Source organism: Panthera pardus, unplaced genomic scaffold (assembly GCF_024362965.1).
Source record: "Panthera pardus isolate Hobbes unplaced genomic scaffold, ASM2436296v1 HiC_scaffold_16, whole genome shotgun sequence".
Lineage (NCBI taxonomy): Eukaryota > Metazoa > Chordata > Mammalia > Carnivora > Felidae > Panthera > Panthera pardus.
The window spans coordinates 147155573-147175480 of NW_026526721.1; the positions used below are offsets into that span (position 1 = coordinate 147155573).

Consider the following 19908-nt stretch of genomic DNA (forward strand, 5'->3'; position numbering starts at 1 on the left):
AAGGAACATCCACAAGCCCCCGCAGCTTCCACGATGGCAGAGCATGTACCTAGATTCATTCCTGTCAAGACTGTTCACAGTGGGGTGGGGGGCGGGGAGATCATCTCCCAAAAGGGAGCTCTGGTGCTATCAGGAAGGGAGAATTATGTTAGGAAGCCCAAAAGTGTTCACCACCGTCTTAGATTGGGTTTCCAGAAGGAGAGACTGAGGCAGGGTTCTTATTCAAGACACCCATTGAAGTTGTGCTTTCAGGGGAAACTTGGAAGAAGGTGAGGGAAGCAAATAGAGTGGGGGAAGTGGCTAAACAAAGATGAGGTTTCAGCTGAAGTCTGACTCACGCCTGATCTCATGGGGAGTTTTGGAGTGTGAATGATACCAGAGTTGTCCTCTTTGAGGCGAGGGGGCTCGGCTTTTGTATCCCCGTATCAGTTAATCATTGGCTGCATGATGCCCGGAGGGAAGATATAGCCTCCCTCGTAAGATATAGTAAGAAGATATCGTCTCCTCGTAAGGTGGCTCCCATTGGCCAAGAACAGTTCTGTTCTCCAGGGAAAGGCATATGTTTGAGCCATTAGCAGCAACACTTACAGTAGCTGAGGTTTGGGGCAGCAGCACAATACAGGGGTTCAGGGCAGGGCACCAGCAGTGTCTACTACTACCACAGTAATACGGGCAAGACACTTGGACTTGATTTACCAAGTCCAGGGTTTCCCATCTGTAGACTGGCACAATCATCCTGCGACTACCACTAATTCTGGGACAGGGACAGGTCAGATGAAAGAGAGTGATTATTTATTGTGTGGCTGTCTCATTAGGGACAGTAATATAATTAACAGATACCAACAGACAGAGTAAGAAGAGGTAAAGTTTCTCTAAAAGGACAATATATGGAAACTGAGGGATATATTCAAAGGATATACCTAAGGGAAAGAGGATCACAGGAAGGAGATCACTGAAAAGAAAAAGAGAAATGGATAGACTCTCTAATGCATTTGAAGAAAGGTACCAAACAAAATATTAAGGGAGCCTTATAGACCTTAGGGGGAGTTTGTGACTAATTCATGATACATGCATAGAAAACTAAGCAAACAAAAAGGACTATTTTAACTCTAGGTATCCTAAGAAAAACAAAAAACTGTAAAAAATGAAAGCATAACTGATTAATAAGATTTATAACATGAATAAACATTATCCACTACATTATGATTAACAATAATGAGTAAACAATATTTCTACATTCTTAATGATCTAAATATAATATAAACTTAAATAAAAATTGTTAGAGATAGATGTATCTCCACCCAGTTTGTGACAACAAACTGCCCTTCTCTCCCTCTCTCCCTCTCCCTCGTGTGCTTTCTTTCTCTCTCTTCCTCTCTCTCTCTCTCTCTCTCTCTCTATATATATATATCTATATCTATATATCTCTATCTATCTATCTATCTATCTATACAGAGAGGACGGTATTGAGGGAAGTGAGAGAGTATATAAGCATATACTCATATATATATGTGTATGTACATATATATGTGTATATATATAAGTATATGTAAGTATTATATGAAGTACATACTTACATACTCTCCATATATATATGGAGAGAGACAGAGGAGGAGGGTAGCGAGGAAGTGACCATCAGAGCTTGATCACCATCTTCCATGATAGAAAGGTGTGCTGGGAATATGCCTATTTGCTCTCTAATTCATACTCTTTTGGGCTTCTATTGCAAAGGCTATTCCTGTGAGCTATGCTTCCCAGAACTTAATGACTGGCTTCCGGCTAAGTTCAGCCCATGGAAGTGCCAGGAGATTGGAGGGCTCCCAAGGAGAAGCCAGGATATTTCTCTTTCCCATTCTCTCTGCTTTGGGCAACATCTCTGGTAGTAGCTGCTTCTCTTCTATGTCCTTATTTTCCTCTGAACATTCCCTGATACTGCCAGGCCATCCTACCTGGTTTGTTACTTCCTGTGATGGCTTTAGTTAGCACTGCCTTCTCCCACTGACCCACTGGCTCTGGCAGTGGTAGTGGCTTTCTGCGGTTGCTAATCTTAGTGTTGTCCCCCTCCCCCTGGCTCTTTACAGGTCTTCTAATCTACAGTTGCTTCTCAACCTTAACACTATTGATATTTGGGGCTGGATGATTCTTTGTTGCAGGGGCTGTCCTGCAACATCCATGATTAGCAGCATCCATAGACTCTATCCATTAGATACCAGTAACCTCTACCTACTTGTGACAACAGCATATCTCCAGACATCATCAGAACATTCCAAATGTTCCTTGGTGGGGGAGGGCAAAATCACACGCCCCCCCCCCCCCAAGAATTGAGGATGACAATTCCAACCCCTTTATAGCCATATCACATTTTCTATACTAAATAATCTGATGAGGGTTTTATTTTTCTAACTTGAAACTGCTTTATTCATAAAGCAATAAACAGTGTCTAAATATGATCAGTCATGGGGTGCCTGGGTGGCTCAGTCAGTCAGTTAAGTGGCCGACTTCAGCTCAGGTCATGATCTCACGGTTTGTGAGTTCGAGCCCTGTGTGGGGCTCTGTGCTGACATCTCAGAGGCCGGAGCCTGCTTTGGATTCTGTGTGTCTCTCTCTCTATGCCCCTCCCTGGCTCATGCTCTCTCTCTCTCTCTCTCTCAAAAATGAATAAATGTTAAAAACATTTAAATATGATAAATCAAATATTAATGTAATAAACATATTGTTTAGAAATAGGCAACCAATAAAAAAATAAACAAAAGTATTGAAAGCAGTTGGCTCTAGAGAGTAGGACTGAGGGCAAGGAGGGATGATTTTGAACTTTTTTTTTTTTTTAACGTTTATTTACTTTTGAGACAGAGAGAGACAGAGCATGAACGGGGGAGGGTCAGAGAGAGAGAGGGAGACACAGAATCCGAAACAGGGTCCAGGCTCTGAGCTGTCAGCACAGAGCCCGACACGGGGCTCAAACTCACGAACTGTGAGATCATGACCTGAGCCGAAGTCGGCCGCTCAACCGACTGAGCCACCCAGGCGCCCCTGATTTTGAACTTTTTAATATTATTTTTAAAATTTATGTGTATTTGGCTGATTAAAAACAATACTAGGAAAAGAGGACACAAAAGACTCAGTCATTCTATTACTAGATAGTAAGTTTCAGAGAGGGGCTTAAATTCTTATTTTTCAAAAGAGATTAAAGAAGTGCTTATTCTGGTCTTTTGTTTCTAATCCCATCTAAACCATTTACTCTTATATTTTACCCAGCAGGTAAGTGTGGCAATCATGTAGCTTAAATCATGTATCTGTTTCTGTTTCAAGGTAACTCCAGGCTGCCTCCTCTGTGATGGTTCTGGGTGGAGAACTGGCTTACCTGGTTTTAATTATGTAGTAGTCAGCGAAGATGGGGGAAAACACTAAGCAAAGGTTATATGAACATTGAAATAACATTAGTCTTTAGGTCCTGAGGTTGTCTCCCTCCAAAAAACAGGAGGAGGGTGTGTTTCAGATCTTGCTTTGCTGATGTGTGTCAGTGCTCCTTATTTCACTAGTCTTTCCCCAGTCTCCATCCACCCTCCCACAGACTGTAATCTCATCCCCACCGCTCTAACTCGTCCTCATCTCTCCCCACCATAGCAACGGAACCAGAGTGTTGGGATTGAATTCTTGATTTACTTGATTGACTAGTTGTGATTGCATTCCAGTTGCTTTGGAAATGCATCAATCTGATATATGACCATGTAAAAGAAGACAATTTTCAACCCTCCAAAACATAAAAAGATGGACATGTATGTATGTGTATGTCCATATGTATATACATAGATATACACACACAAATGTGACATATATATTTTTATATCGATAATTATGTATTAAATTCATATACATATGTTTTAGCATATACATTAGTATCACTGTATATTTATTTACATGTAAATAGCTTTTTTCTCACATAAAATAATAAATGCTAATAAGGAAAAACCAGATAATATAAAAAATATTTTAAAAAAGTAAAAGCAGATAATATTCTTACAATCCAATGATAAGTACTCTAGGAGTCAGAATTAACTTCAGCTGCAATTATCAGGGGTAAGAATATTAAAAATAATAGTAACTGAAACAAAGTTATCTAAGTTACATATTTATCTAATATATCTGGAAACAGGCTGGTGGCCTGTATCTGGTGGCTCTAAAATCATCATGCCACAGCTATTTATAGCTGTCCACTTCACCATTCTTAGGGTGTGGCCCTCATTCTCATGGTCCAAGATAGCTGCCAGGGCTCCAGCTTTATTTCATATTTCAGGTAGCAGATTGGAGGAAGGGAACAAGAAGGGAGCAAAGGGCACATGACAGCTGTCTTTCGAGTTGGTTTCCTCAGAAGCACGCACATTACTTTTTATAACTCATTGGCCAAAACTTAGTCACACAGTCACAATAGTTACAAGGAAAGATAGGGAATACAGAACTTTTAGCTAGGCACTAGAGTGACATCAGTGGGAATGGCAAAATAAAGATCTCTAAAAATCCATTTCTCCATAAAAGTAATGAGAACACAGGCAAAAATTGTCAAAATGTTTTTCAGAATGCTGGATATAAATCAAAGACTTGGAATAATCCAAGAAGCATTTATCCAAGAAAAGTTGCTGAATCAAGGTAAGAACAATGAAATTTGGGGCATTTTTTTTTACCCTATTTACATCTCCCTCTTCCTACATGAAGAAACAAAGATCCCACTGGCAAAGGTAACAACACATAGGTAAATATAAAAGACTGTATAAATGTAACTTTTGTTTGAAGCCCTTTTCTTCTGCCATCTAATTTAAAAGACAACTGCATAAAGCAATACTTATAAATACAGGTCATTGGGCATATAATGTAAAACAAGGTATTTGTATGTCAATAATAGCACAGGGGAGGTGGGAGAGAATGAACTTATATAGGAGAAACGTTTCTGTATACTATTGAAATTAAGTTGCTATTAGTACAAACTAGATTATTATGTTTAGATGTTACTTTTAGTCTTCAAGGCAACCACTGATAAAATGACTAAATATATATATATATATATATATATATATATATATATATATATATACTAAAAAAACTACAAGGGAATAAAAATGGTACAGTAAAAAAATATTTAATGCAAGATTAGGCAATAATGGAGGAATAAACAAAAAATACATGACAAATAGGAAACAAATAGCAGAATGGCAGATATAACTTCTTTGTTACTAGTAATTTTAATAAAATTAAATGTAAATGATTTAAATACTCCAATCAAAGGCAGAGATTGGCAGAATGGATTTAAAAAAAAGGATCTAACTATGTTGGATTGTATCTACAAGAGACACTTTAGATTCAAAGACTCAAATGGGTTGAAAGCAAAAGGATGGGAAAAAGATATACCATGCAAGGGGTAACCAAAAGAGAGCTGCAAAGGCTATACTAATATCAGAAAAAATTGACTTTAAGATAAAAATTGTTACTAGAAATGAGGAAGACCATTTTCTAATGATCAAAGAGTCAGTCCCTAAGAAGACCTAGTGATTATAAATATATATTCACCTTACAACATAGTCAAAAAGTAAATGAACCATGGCACAAAAACAGACACATAGACCAATGGAATAGAATAGAAACCCCAGAACTAGACCCACAAACGTATGGCCAACTCATCTTTGACAAAGCAGGAAAGAACATCCAATGGAAAAAAGACAGTCTCTTTAACAAATGGTGCTGGGAGAACTGGACAGCAACATGCAGAAGGTTGAAACTAGACCACTTTATCACACCATTCACAAAAATAAACTCAAAATGGATAAAGGACCTGAATGTGAGACAGGAAACCATCAAAACCTTAGAGGAGAAAGCAGGAAAAGACCTCTCTGACCTCAGCCGTAGCAATCTCTTACTCGACACATCCCCAAAGGCAAGGGAATTAAAAGCAAAAGTGAATTACTGGGACCTTATGAAGATAAAAAGCTTCTGCACAACAAAGGAAACAACCAACAAAACTAAAAGGCAACCAACAGAATGGGAAAAGATATTTGCAAATGACATATCGGACAAAGGGCTAGTATCCAAAATCTATAAAGAGCTCACCAAACTCCACACCCGAAAAACAAATAACCCAGTGAAGAAATGGGCAGAAAACATGAATAGACACTTCTCTAAAGAAGACATCTGGATGGCCAACAGGCACTGAAAAGATGTTCAATGTCGCTCCTTATCAGGGAAATACAAATCAAAACCACACTCAGATATCACCTCACGCCAGTCAGAGTGGCCAAAATGAAGAAATCAGGAGACTATAGATGCTGGAGAGGATGTGGAGAAACGGGAACCCTCTTGCACTGTTGGTGGGAATGCAAATTGGTGCAGTCGCTCTGGAAAGCAGTGTGGAGGTTCCTCAGAAAATTAAAAATAGACCTACCCTATGACCCAGCAATAGCACTGCTAGGAATTTATCCAAGGGATACAGGAGTACTGATGCATAGGGGCACTTGTACCCCAATGTTTATAGCAGCACTCTCAACAATAGCCAAATTATGGAAAGAGCCTAAATGTCCATCAACTGATGAATGGATAAAGAAATTGTGGTTTATATACACAATGGAATACTACGTGGCAATGAGAAAAAATGAAATATGGCCTTTTGTAGCAACGTGGATGGAACTGGAGAGTGTGATGCTAAGTGAAATAAGCCATACAGAGAAAGACAGATACCATATGGTTTCACTCTTATGTGGATCCTGAGAAACGTAACAGAAACCCATGGGGGAGGGGAAGGAAAAAAAAAAAAAAGAGGTTAGAGTGGGAGACAGCCAAAGCATAAGAGACTGTTAAAAACTGAGAACAAACTGAGGGTTGATGGGGGGTGGGAGGGAGGGTAGGGTGGGTGATGGGTATTGAGGAGGGCACCTTTTGGGATGAGCACTGGGTGTTGTATGGAAACCAATTTGACAGTAAATTTCATATATTAAATAAATAAATAAATAAATAAATAAATAAATAAATAAATAAAGTAAATGAACCAAAAACTGGCAGAATTGAAGGGGAAAAATAAACAATAATACTCAACAATAATAGTTGGAGACTTCGACACCTTACTTTCAATAATGGATAAAACATCTAGACAGAAGATCAATAAGAAAATAGAAGACTTAAGGTTGAAAAGAAAGGTAAAAGACTTAAGCAACACTATAAACCAACTAGGCCTAATAGACAACTATAGAACACTCCATCCAACAACAACAGGATACAAATTCTTCTCCAGTGCACATGGACCATTCCCCAGGATAGAACATATGGTAGGCCATAAAACACATCTCAAAAAATTTTAAAGGATTGACCTCTTACAATGTATCTTCTCCAACTGCAATGGAATGAAATTAAATTCAACAGAAGAACTTTTGTGGAATTCACAAATATGTGGAAATTAACATGAATAAAGAGTCAAAGAAATTGACTCACTAATTTCTAGTGAAATTGGAAAAGACTTTGAGATGAATGTAAATGAAAGCACAATATTCTAAAACATATGATTCAGATAAAGCAGTGCTTATAGTTGGAAACTTATAGCTGTAAGTTTTTATAGCCTACATTTTTAAACTTATAGCCTACATTTTTAAAACAGAAAAGTATCAAATCTATTTTCTATCCTTCTACCTTATGAAACTAGAAAAAGAAGAGCAAATTAAACCCAAAGCAAGCAGGGAGGGAAATAATAAGGATTAAAGCAGAAATACGTATAATACAGAATAGAAAAATAACACATAAAATCACCCAAACTAAAAGTTGGTTTTTTGAAAAGACAGACAAAATCAACAATTCTTCAGCTAGACTAAAAAAAGAAGACTCAGATTACTAAAATCAGGAATAAAAGAGAGGACATTACTACAGACCTAACATAAATAAAAAGTATTGGAAATTCTATGGACTATTGTATTGAACAAATTAGATAACCAAGATGAAATGGAAAAATTCCTAGAAAGACACAAACTATTGAAACTAGCTCTAGAAGAAATGGAAAATCTGAATAGAACTCTAATGATATAGTTCTGTTGGGGTTGAATTAGTAATTTGGACACCAATGTGCCAAGTTAAATATCAAAGTACCTATTACTAAGGAAGAAGAAGAAAAGAAAGATTGTAGGGGGCTCCTATGAATCTATGCCACAGCCACTGTTAACACTTGGGTGCCCTTCTCAGAATGACATATATGTAATTTATCACATGGACAATTTGGTAGCTTAGGCAATTAGATTTATTGGAAATTAAAAATGTAAGAACATTTCAAAGAAAATATGAGTCACTCACTAAGTTTACTACCTTGCCACGTTGGTGAATTGTGTATCTAGAGACAATTGGATTTTTTTTTCTTCGCCTTTTTCAACAGGGCCATGTGAAGGCTTTGTCTGAAAAAGCTCGTCTAATCCCACAGCTCCAGTTACCAAATCTGTGCTGATTTTTCTAGAACTTAGTCTCCAGCCTAAGTCTTTCTCTGAAGCTCCAGCGCCTTATACCCAATGGCCTCCTGAACAACTCCCCTTGGATATTCTGCAGGTACAGTACTTCCAACCCAATGTGTCTAAAACTAAACTCACTAAGTGTGGACTTTCTGATTAAATGGTTGAATGCCTTCCTTAAGTATGACTAAGGCTAAGGTTCCACAGGTTGTAGATCAATGCTAATGCACGTAGTTGTTAGGTCTAACCATATGAAATGGCCAAATTTGTAGGGCAAAAATGTGAACATCTGCAGTTTTTCATGGTTCAACCTGATACATCACACCTTAGGTCACAGCATGTTAAAGTAATTTATAGACATCCTGACAGAATGTCTTAGGTAATATAGAATGCCATTATACTCATACAATTTTACGTTTATACAAGATGTCATATTTATGAAGTTGTACTTATGAAACTTCATTCTGGGGTTCAGTTTGTCATTAAACTTATAGAATCACAGAGATTTTACTGATAATGTGGCCAGCAGTCAGTAATCCCCTTACCAAGAATTCTTTCCCCTCCTACTTTCCCTGGATTGTGTCCATAGTGATTCTAATCTCTCACAGAGACCTAGGAAGAACTGAAGTGGCATGAGGAGAAAAGACAATCAAGTTTATGAAATCAAAGAGTTTTTGACAATTCAGGCTAATAGGTTGTAGTCAGATACTGGCTCTAACGTTTCAGGATAAAATATGCAATATGTGATTTGTAATGGATATTTCCCTTTTTAAAAATATATATTGAGGGAAAATTTCCATTATATAAAATTAACTATTTTAAAGTGAAAAATTCAGTGGCATTTAGTACACTCATGATATTGCACAACCACTACCTCTGTCTACTGGTAATAAATTTCCTTCACTCTAAAGTAAAACCCTTTGTCCACCAAGTACTCTCCCTGGTCTCCTCTCCCCGGTCTCCTCTCCCCCCTGCCCTATCCCCAGTTCCTGGAAACCACCAATCTGCATTCTGTCTCTGTGAATTTATCTATTCTTGATATTTCCAAAAAAATAGAATCATATAATATATGACCATTTGTGTCTGGCTTCCTTCACTTAGTATAGTGTGTTGATGGTCATCCGTCCATGGTGTAGCATGTATCGGCACTCCATTTCTTTTTATGGCTGAGTGATATTTCATTGTATGTATACACTAAAATTTGTTTATCTGTTCATCTGTTGATGGGCATCTGGGCTGTTTCCACTTATTGGCTATCATGAATAGTGCTGTTATGAGTAGGTACATGTTTCATGTACCTGTTTTAGTGCCTGTTTTCAATTCTTTTGGGTCTATACCTAGGAGTAAAATTTCTGTATTTAACTTTTTTGAGGAACGGACAGTTTTCCACTAGGTCTGAGCTATTTTGCATTCCTACCACAAAGTACAAGTACAAAGTTCCAACTTCTCTAGATCCTTGCCAACACTTGTTATTTTCTGTTTATTTTTTGTTTGTTTGCTGTTGTTGTTGTTTTGTTAATAGCTATCCTAGTGGGTACGAAGTGGTACTTCTTTGTGGTTTTGATTTGCATTTCCCTAAAGGCTAATGATGTTGAACATCATTTTGCGTGCTTGTTGATTGTTTGTACATATTCTTTGGAGAAATGTCTAGGTCCTTTGCCCATTTTAAGATTGGGTTTTCTCTAATTTTGGGTCATAAGAGTTCTTCATATATTCTGGATACTAGCCCCTTATCACACAATATTTCCTCCCATTCTCTAGGTTGTCTTTTTATTTCTTGATAACATCCTTTGAGGCACAGAAGTTTTTGATTTTGGTGAAGTCCAAATTATCTAATTTGTTGTTGTTGCTGGTGCTTTTGGTGTCATATTTAAGAATCCATTGCCAAATCCCAGGGTCCCAAAGATTTATCCCTTTTTCTCTTTTAAGGGTTTGTGGTTTTAGCTCTTGCATTTAGATCATAGATCCATTTGTAGTTAATTTTTTTTAAAGATTTAAAAACAAATTTTTTTAATGTTTATTTATTTTTGAGAGAGAGAGAGAGAGCAAGTAGGGGAAGGACAGAGAGAGACACACACACAGAATTCAAATCAGGCTCTAGGCTCTGAGCTGTCAGTACAGAGCCCAACGTGGGGATTGAACTCATGAACTGAGAGATCATGACCTGAGCCAAAGTCAGATGCTTAACTGACGGAGCCACCCAGCTGCCCCTGGAGTCAATTTTTATATATGGTGTGAGATAGGGATCCATATTCATTCTTTTGCTTGTGGATATCCAGTCTGCAGAGGCTATCCTTTCCCCCATTGAATGGTCTTGACACCTTTGTTGAAAATCATTTGGCCACAAATATTTAGGTTTATTCATGGTCTGTTGTCTATCCTTATGCCAATACAACACTATTTTGATTACTGTAGCATTGTAATATGTTTTTAAATCAGGAAGTTTGAATTCTCCAACTTTGTACTTTTTCAAGATTGTTTAAGCTGTTTGGTATAGATGTATCCCTTTTGCTTCAAAGCCAGTTTCTGCTTTCATCCAGGTTTGTGACAGTTTCTAGACCATCATGGATGCCTGGACCTTTGGAAAATCACATTTATTTTATGAGGAAAAAAATGAGGTCAAACAAGATTTTTGTTTTTGTTTTCATATTATATAAGTGAAAACAATACATTTATGGACTGAAATATTTGTCTAGCTAAAAGACACAGAAATCTATTTTCTATAGATCTGATACAACTTTAGACACTATGGGATCCAGGCTCCATTAAGTCTATCCACATTAAGTCTATCCACATCAAGTCTAATGTGATAGACACAAGTCAAGGTTTGAATAATATTCTTGCTGTGTGAGGGTCGTAAGGCAGGTCCATTTGAACAAAAACCTTTTTTCCCCACCCCTTCCATATCCCATCTTGCCTTTTCTTCCCAACTTCCTTCCTGGTCCTATTTTCAAATGTCCCCCTCTGAACATCTTTCTATCCTCCCTCTCATTTCCTGACCTCCTCTTGCCCTGCCTTCTTTTCCGTGCCCTTCAAAATTCCCTTTCCCTCACTGAACCCCATCTCAATTTTAGGAAAATAGATTGTTAAACTGATCCTCAGAAAGTGGTGTAGGGGCGCCTGGGTGGCTCAGTTGGTTAAGCGTCCGACTTTGGCTCAGGTCATGATCTCACAGTTCATGGGTCCGAGCCCCGTGTCAGGATCTGTGCTGACAGCTCGGGGCCTGGAGCCTGTTTCGTATTCTGTGTCTCCCTCTCTCTCTGCCCCTCCCCCACTTGCACTCTGTCTCCCTCTGTCTCCAAAATAAATAAACATTAAAAAAAAAAAAAAAAGAAAGTGGTGTCAACAACTAAATCACTACCAAAACACTTAGCCCTGAGTATTTGTTGGCCCAAGAAGTATCCAGCAGGTGGAAGAATTGCAGATTGTCTAAAAAAGGCATTTGAGTCCCTCTGGGTCTTCCATTAAAGTCTCCAGTGAGCCTGTGGTACATATATTTGAGACCACCTAGGATCCTGTCTCCAGTTTTTCTTTTTCTTTAGAGCAGAATCTGGTCCATCACACGTGGCAGGGAATATTTTAGAGGAGATCGATGGCTGGTTCCTTCTGGTCCCACCTTAGTCAAGTGCTGAGCCTTTCCTTTTACTTCATCAGTGGATCCTTGGGAACGTTCAAGGTTTCACTTTTTGCTCTGGGCTCTTGTGCTGCATGTCATCTGTCCAGAGTCATTCTTCCTGAATGATCAACCTGTTTCGTGTTGCCTACTGCCAGTGATGGGCCCTTACTGACTCCCATAAGAAGGATCCATAGAAGATTCCTTTTCCTGTGGCTCCCTAGCCATGAGAAGAACTTACTGCTGGAGGTTCTATTCATGCAACTTCCTTCCAAAAGCACTGGTGGTTCATAGCCAGCTGCCAGGCTGGTATGCGGCCACCACTCCTTTTCATTTCTCTGGGACAGGAAACTTCACCCACAGCTTATTGGATTCCTTTTTGTTTTTTCAGTTCACATATATTTCTAGTAGGTATATTGGATCTTGTGTTTCATTCAACATAACTCTTTCCAATTTTGAAACAGATAATTATCTGACCTCACCTTCTAAACATTGCTTAACTCCAATAAAAAAGTCTGTAGCTTGCCAGGAGGAGAATTTGACTGTAGAAGAAAAAACAACCCATGATTGTAATAAATATTGCAATAGCACAGCAGCAGGATTTAGGATTTAAAATTTTTTTTCAGGTTCTTTTGTGTTTGGCTATTTTACTTAGCATAAGGTCCTATATCCCTGCTGTAGGAGGTGTCAGAATTTCCTTCCTTCTTAAGGCAGAATAATATTCCATGGTATGTATATACTATATTTTTTGTTTATCCATTCATTAATCAGTGCACATTTGGGTTGTTTTTACTTTTGGCTATTGTGAATAATGCTGCCATGAACATGGGTGTACAAATATTCACTCAATTCTTTTGGTTATATGCAGAGTGAAATTGTTAAATCATATGATAATTCTATGGTTAACTTTTTGAGGAACCACCATCCTGTTTTCCACAGCAGCTGTACCATTTTACATTCTCACCAGCAATGTGCAGGGGTTACAATTTCTCTACATCCTCACCACTTGTTATTTTCTGTTTTTTAAATTTTTGGATAATTGCCATCCTAATGGCTATGAAGTGTATGACATTGTAGTTTTGATTTGCATTTTCCTGATGATTAGTGCTATTGAGCGTTTTTTCATGTGCTTACGGGTCATATACCTTCTTTAGAGAAATGTCTATTTGAGTCCTTTGCCCATTTTTTTAAGTTTATTTATTTATTTTGAGGGAGAGAGAGAGCACACATGCATGTGCATGGTTGGGAGAGAGGCAGAGAGAGGGAAAGAGAGAATCCCAAGCAGGCTCTGTGCTGTCAGCACAGGCCCCGATATGGGGCTCAAACTCAGGAACTGTGAGATCATGACCTGAGCTGATATCAAGACTCAGATGCTTAGCCAACTAAGCCACCCAGGCGCCCCCTTTGCCCATTTTTAAATCAGGATTTCATGTTGTTTAGTTTTAGGGGTTCATTATATATTCTGGGTATTAATCCTCTATCAGATAAGATTTGCAAATATTTTCTCCCATTCATTGGGTTGCCTTTTCACTCTGCTGACAGTGTCCTTTGATGCATGAATATTGTCATTTTGATGAAGTCCAACTTATCTATTTTTTGCTTTTGTTGCTTGTGCTTTTGGTGTTATATCCAGTTGTCATGAAGCTTTTCCACTATATGTTTTTCTAAGAGTTTCATAGTTTTAGCTCTTACATTTAGATCTTTCATCCATTTTGACTTAATTAAGGTAAGGACCACACTTCATTCTTTTGCTTGTGGATATCCAGTTTTCCTCTTCTACCTTTTTGTTTTAAAATTCTTAAATTTTATATATTTTTAATTTTTTTTAACGTTTATTTATTTTTGAGACAGAGAGAGATAGAGCATGAATGGAGGAGGGGCAGAGAGAGAGGGAGACACAGAATCGGAAGCAGGCTCCAGGCTCTGAGCCATCAGCCCAGAGCCCGACGTGGGGCTCCAACTCACGGACCACGAGATCGTGACCTGAGCTGAAGTCGGACGCTTAACCGACTGAGCCACCCAGGCGCCCCTTAATTTTTAAAAATATTTATTTATTTTTGAGAGTGAGAGAGACAGAGCATGAGTGGGGGAGGGGCAGAGACGGAGAGAGGGAGACACAGAATCCACAGCAGGCTCCAGGCTCTGTGCTGACAGCATAGAGCTCAACATGGGGCTTGAAATCACAAACTGCAAGATCGTGACCTGAGCCGAAGTCAGACGCTCAACTGACTGAGCCACCCAGGCGCCCCTTAATTTTATTTTTTTAATTAACCAATCAATTAATTTTTTAGAGAAAGAGAGAGAGAGAGAGAGAGAGAGAGAATCTCAAGCAGACTTCGCACTCAGCATGGAGCCCAACATGGGCCTCGACCCTACGACCCTAGGATAATGACCTAAGCTGAAGTAAAGAGTTGGTCACTCAACCAACTGAGCCACCCAGGCACTCCATTGTTTTTCTTTAACTCTGGCTTGCTTGGAAATGATTTTAAGTTTAATACTGATTAAAGTCTAAGCTAATTTTATTTTCAAGTTGCTAATCCATTTTCCAAAGCAATATCCTTCCTTTTCCCAATTACTATTTTGCAATACCTTTATGGACATATAATTCACTTACCATACAAATCACATACTTCAAGTTTACAACTGATTGGTTTTTAGTACATTCACAGAGTTGTGCAACCATTACCACAATTTTAGACCATTTTCATTACCCACAAAGCAAACCCTGTTTCTTTAGAAGCCACTCTCCCCCCCTTTATTTCTCAACCACCCCAGCCTTAGGCAACCACTAATCTACTTTCTATTTCTATAAATTTTTGTATTCTGGACATTTCATATAAGAGTCACATAATAAGTGGCTTTTGGTAACTGGCTTCTTTAACCAGCATAATGTTTTCAAGGTTCATCCAGGAAGTAGCATGTATTAGTACTTTATTTACTTTATTTCTTTTTATCACCAAAGAATACTCCATTGTGTAGATATGGTGCATTTTATTTATCTATTCAGTAGTTGATATTTGGGTTGTTTTTACTTTTGCATTATTATGAATAATGCTGCTATGAACATTTGTGTACAAATTTTTGTGTGGACATATGTTCTCATTTCTTTTGAGGATATACCCGGGAGTGGAATTGCTGGGTCAAGCAGTTATATTTTATCTTTTGAAGAACTACCAAACTGTTTTCTAAACAGGCTGCACCGTTTACATTCCCACCAACAGTGTTATGATTTCTCCACATCCTTGCCGATACTCATTATTTCCTTTTTTATTACAGACTTCCTAGTGGGTGTGGAGTGGTATCTCATTGTGGTTTTGATTTTCCTGATGGCCAGTGATGGTGAGCATCATTGCGTGTATTATTGGTTATTTGTATATCTTCTATTACACACTTAATTGTATGTCTTTTTTGTAAACGTTTGTTTATTTTTGAGGTGGGAGGGAGGGGAGGGACACAGAGAGAGGGAGACAGAACATCCAAAGCAGGCTCCACACTGATAGCAGAGCCCAATGCGAGGCTGGAACTCACAAAAGGTGAGATCATGACCTGAGCCAAAGTCGAGACGCTTAACAGACTGAGCCACCCAGGCGCCCTGATTGTATGTTTTTGTTTGTTTGTCTTTTTTTTAATCAGTATCCCTACCTATCCCATTCCACTTGGCTGTCTGTTCTTTCATCAGAACCACACGTTTCTCTCTTTATTTTTCATGTTTTAATATCTGATAGGACTACTCTCTGAACTCTGCCCTCCCTTCATTTCCTTTACTTCTTCTGAATGATCTTGGATATCCTCTCTTATCAATTTACTGGGAAGACCTTTCCACGTTGGCACATTGCCGACATGCTAACAAAATAGAGGCACCTTGTTTACAACCATTGGTTATCTCTTTCCTGTACTATTCTGATGCAGTTCATACGCATTCTAAACATCCAGTGGTGATTTATCTGGGAAATGGTACACATGTAATTTGTGATTTTAATGAAATATTTTTGCAGTACCTTTAGAAAAGCAGTTGACACACATGAAAGCATTAACTTGAGTCATTTGATGCCAGGGGATAATACTTCATTTGTGGGAAGAGGTTTTATCTAAATATTTCTCCTACCCTGGAGCATAGGTAATTGCTTACTAAGCTAGCCTCTGTATACATTTCAATTTCCCAGCATTTAATTAATCTTGACAATTAGGATTCTCCATGGAAACAGTGGAGCAAGATGCCATACCTTCCAAAACAAATATAAAAATAATGCTGTTATTTGTTGCCTGGCAACAGTTCTCTTTGTTTTTATTCATAGGAAAATGTATTTTTTGCTGATTGGTACAACTTTGACAGGGAAAGACAAAGGAGAAAATACTTCTCTCTACATTCAGAAACTGATAGGGCAGTTTAATCTTTTTCTTTGTTAAAGACCCAAGTGCATAACTCTGAAGAGCATTAGAAGCATAGATAGAAGAGCATAGAGCATGTAAAACATAAAGGCAGAGTGAGTATGATCAGAGACGACTCTCATTATGGATCTCCAATGACAAAAGGTCTTTGATTAAGGAACATACTAGACAAAACTGTTGTGATTCTCAAGCAGTGTGGGTTCAAACTGCATTTATAAGGCTCAAGAGTAGGGGCGTTTAGATGGCTCAGTTGGTTGAGGGTCCGACTTCAGCTCAGGTCATGATCTCATGGTCAGCGAGTTTGAGCCCTGCATTGGGCTCTCTGCTGTCAGCCTGGTTGGATCCTTTGTCCCCCACCTCTCTGCACCTACTCCGCTTATACTCTCTCTCAAAAATAAACGTTAAAAAAAAGTAAGGTTCAAGGTATGTCTTAATCTAAATTTCATTCCATCATGGTTAGTTCCTGTGACAGGTGGTATTTTTTTGTTCACAATTCTTTGTTCCTTTTCCACCTTTGCCATGGTATACTATAGATAAAGTACAGTTCTCTATGTCACTCACTTTGGACTCGGTCTATAGAGTGTGTGTGGATGTAACATATGCCATACCTCACCAGAGGCTGTATGTGAATTTATGAAATTTGGCTTAACCTTGCGCATTTCTGCCAGGTAGCCATTGCGCCATCAGCCGGGCTCCTGGAAGGGAATCAAGTGGAGCAGGCCAGAATCTAAGACCAACGCAAGCCTGGCCAACCCACGTGCAGCACACAGACCAGTGAGAGAAAAAAAAGTATCTGTCATTGTAAATCACTGATGGTTGGGGCTTGTTTGTTATAGAACATTTTTGCAGCAAAACCTGACCAATAGAATCATTGAGAAACTAACTGTTCCTATTCATGCCTACCATGAGCAATCATACAGACTTGACAATTTGCACTCTAGGTGCCAGTTAGGTGGGCCCCATCTTTCCAGTCACCAATCAGATGGAGCAAAGTCTGTTTAAGAGAACAACTAGCTAAGGGCCACCTGGGTGGCTCAGTTAGTTAAGTGTCCGACTCTTTACCTCTGCTCAGGTCTTGATCTCAAGGTCATGAGTTCAAGCCCTGTGTCATTGGGCTTGTTGCTGGGTGTGAAGCCTACTTAAAGAGAGAGAGAGAGAGAGAGAGAGAGAGACCAATTAGCTTATCTTGAGGTTGCTAAGGATGTTCTGGAAGGTGAGATATGTATTTTTTAAAATCTGTATTTATAAACTAGGGACAGATATTCTAGGAATACTATTAGTGGAAAAAACAGTTTACAGAACAACTTGGATGTTCTCCTTTAGGAAAATTTCAAACAAATTTTGAACTGTGGCAGCTCCAGAATTTTCATATAGAATTTCTACCTACGTGAGTGAGCTGAATAACAGTCTGATTGGAAGGGAGTTGGGGTGAACAAACAGGCTTAACGCTGCATTTGCATGGCACTTTAATATGATTGAAGAAACTCCCAATTGGCCGCATCATAGAATTGCTTGGAGGGAAACTGATGAAGGATTAAAGCCCCACTGATGAATGCGAAAGCCCCACACTCCCAGGCCTTCCTTGGCCCATCCAGTGCCTATGTTAAGTAGATCTATAAATACACAGGGAGAGGGCTGGAAGGATACCTACCAAAATGTAAATGGAAGTTATAAATGAAAGTGGAATTTGGGGGAATCTTTTTCCTCTTCTGTGTATTTGTCTGTATTGTTTGAATCTTTTGCACTGAACATATATTTTTCCCCCCAGATACAATGAGGTCATCTTTCACAAAGAAAAGAAAAAGAATCCAATGACCTCTACTTGTTCCCACACCTCATTTTAATCATCTCAGCAGTGCCCCCAAGTCTCCAAATTTCAGTTCTCCCAGTATGGCTTACACGTTTTTAGCTCCAGTCCTTCTCCAAACACAACCAAATGTAAAAGAAACAACACAAGGTATAAAAAAAAAAGCGTCCTGGCCTGAGAGTAGGGATTCCAGTACCAAGCCTCGACTTCTCCCTAGGACTTCAGCCTCCACATCTGAAAAGGGAAGGATTGGACTAGTCAGAGGCTACAAACTCAGATGCCTGGAGGAACTAAGGGGAGACAGAGGAGAGAAGCAGGTGGGCTGGGGGGGTGCAGGGGTGGGGTCTGTGCCCGACTGGCAGATAACCGCCCAGCCTGAAGGAGACACCACCACAGGCCTGGACTTCCCAGATCTTCCAATTTACTCAGAGGCCGGGAATCAGTTTTTTATAGGAAATCTGATTTTTGAATATTGGCAAACACATTTTGAAACATTCTGTGAATTCCTGAGAGGACACATTAACCTTCCGTGTGAAGCCATGTGACAGCTGGTGCACCGCTTGCTGCTGGGGCAGATGCTCCGGAAGCGTCCTTGGTCCGATGTCCTGGAGCCACTCAGGTGCCACCTAGTGACGGGGACTGTCATAGTCCCCAAGAAGGCCTTTGTGGAAAAGCAGTTTTTATTTTTTTTTAATTTTGTTATTTATTTATTTTTTAACGTTAATTTATTTTTGAGACAAGGAGAGACAGAGCATGAACAGGGGAGGGAGACACAGAATCTGAAACAGGCTCCAGGCTCCGAGCTGTCAGCACAGAGCCCGACGCGGGGCTCGAACTCACGGACCGCGAGATCATGACCTGAGCCGAAGTCGGCCGCTTAACCAACTGAGCCACCCAGGCACCCTGGAAAAGCACAGTTTTTAAAAATTAAGCAGATCGACTAAGAGGTCATTTATTTGTATGCCAAAATTTTATCTTACTAAATGTCCTCTCCAGTGTAACTAAAATACACCAAAACATGATTTACTCACCACTCATTGGGAATACAGGATTACGAGGAGTGAAGAACTTTTATTATTGACCACATCCAGGCACTGTTCTGTTTTAAAGTATTATTTTACTTAATCCTCATTATAATCCTATGGATGAAGTATGATTACTAACTTTTTTATCAATGGGGAAACTGAAGCCCAGAGAGATTGTGTAACTGACACAAAATGACACAGCTAATTCATGGGGGAGCTGGGACTCCAGCCCTGCCAACCTTAATCAAGAAGGTATGCTTTCACATTTTTTTAAATGTTTATTTATTTTTGAGAGACAGAGAGTGAGCGGGGAAGGGGCAGAGAGAGAGGGAGACATAGAATCTGAAGAAGCAGGCTTCAGGTTCTGAGCTGTCAGCACAGAGCCCGACGTGGGGCTGGAACTCACGGACAAAGAGATTATGGCCTGAGCCAAAGTCGGATGCTTAACCCCAGGTGTCCCAAGAAGGTATGCTTTTAAAATAATTACTTTAAACTGAAATTAGTCTTTCCCCATAAATCCTCAGAAAAATGCAGAACTGGTCCTAATTTTGAAGCAAGGACTCATGGTTAGAGTTTTATAGGATTTGGCTTTTTGCCAAAAAAAAAAAAAAA

The 19908-nt window shown here is 39.1% G+C and overlaps 1 long non-coding RNA gene across 4 annotated transcripts in view; it reads left to right on the top strand.

The window, feature by feature from the left end:
- Positions 1–19908, top strand: part of LOC109251349 (uncharacterized) — a 66275-nt gene extending 46367 nt beyond the window's left edge. Inside the window, exons 1-6 of one of the 4 annotated variants that reach the window (XR_008422624.1) lie at positions 4376–4644; positions 8393–8559; positions 12702–12803; positions 15352–15414; positions 17133–17253; positions 19013–19908. This is a non-coding gene — a long non-coding RNA (uncharacterized LOC109251349). Of the gene's footprint in view, positions 1–4375; positions 4645–8392; positions 8560–12701; positions 12804–15351; positions 15415–17132; positions 18581–19012 lie in introns of those variants that run through there. The other 3 variants (XR_008422625.1, XR_002073473.2, XR_002073474.2) reach the window with 3 other exon arrangements.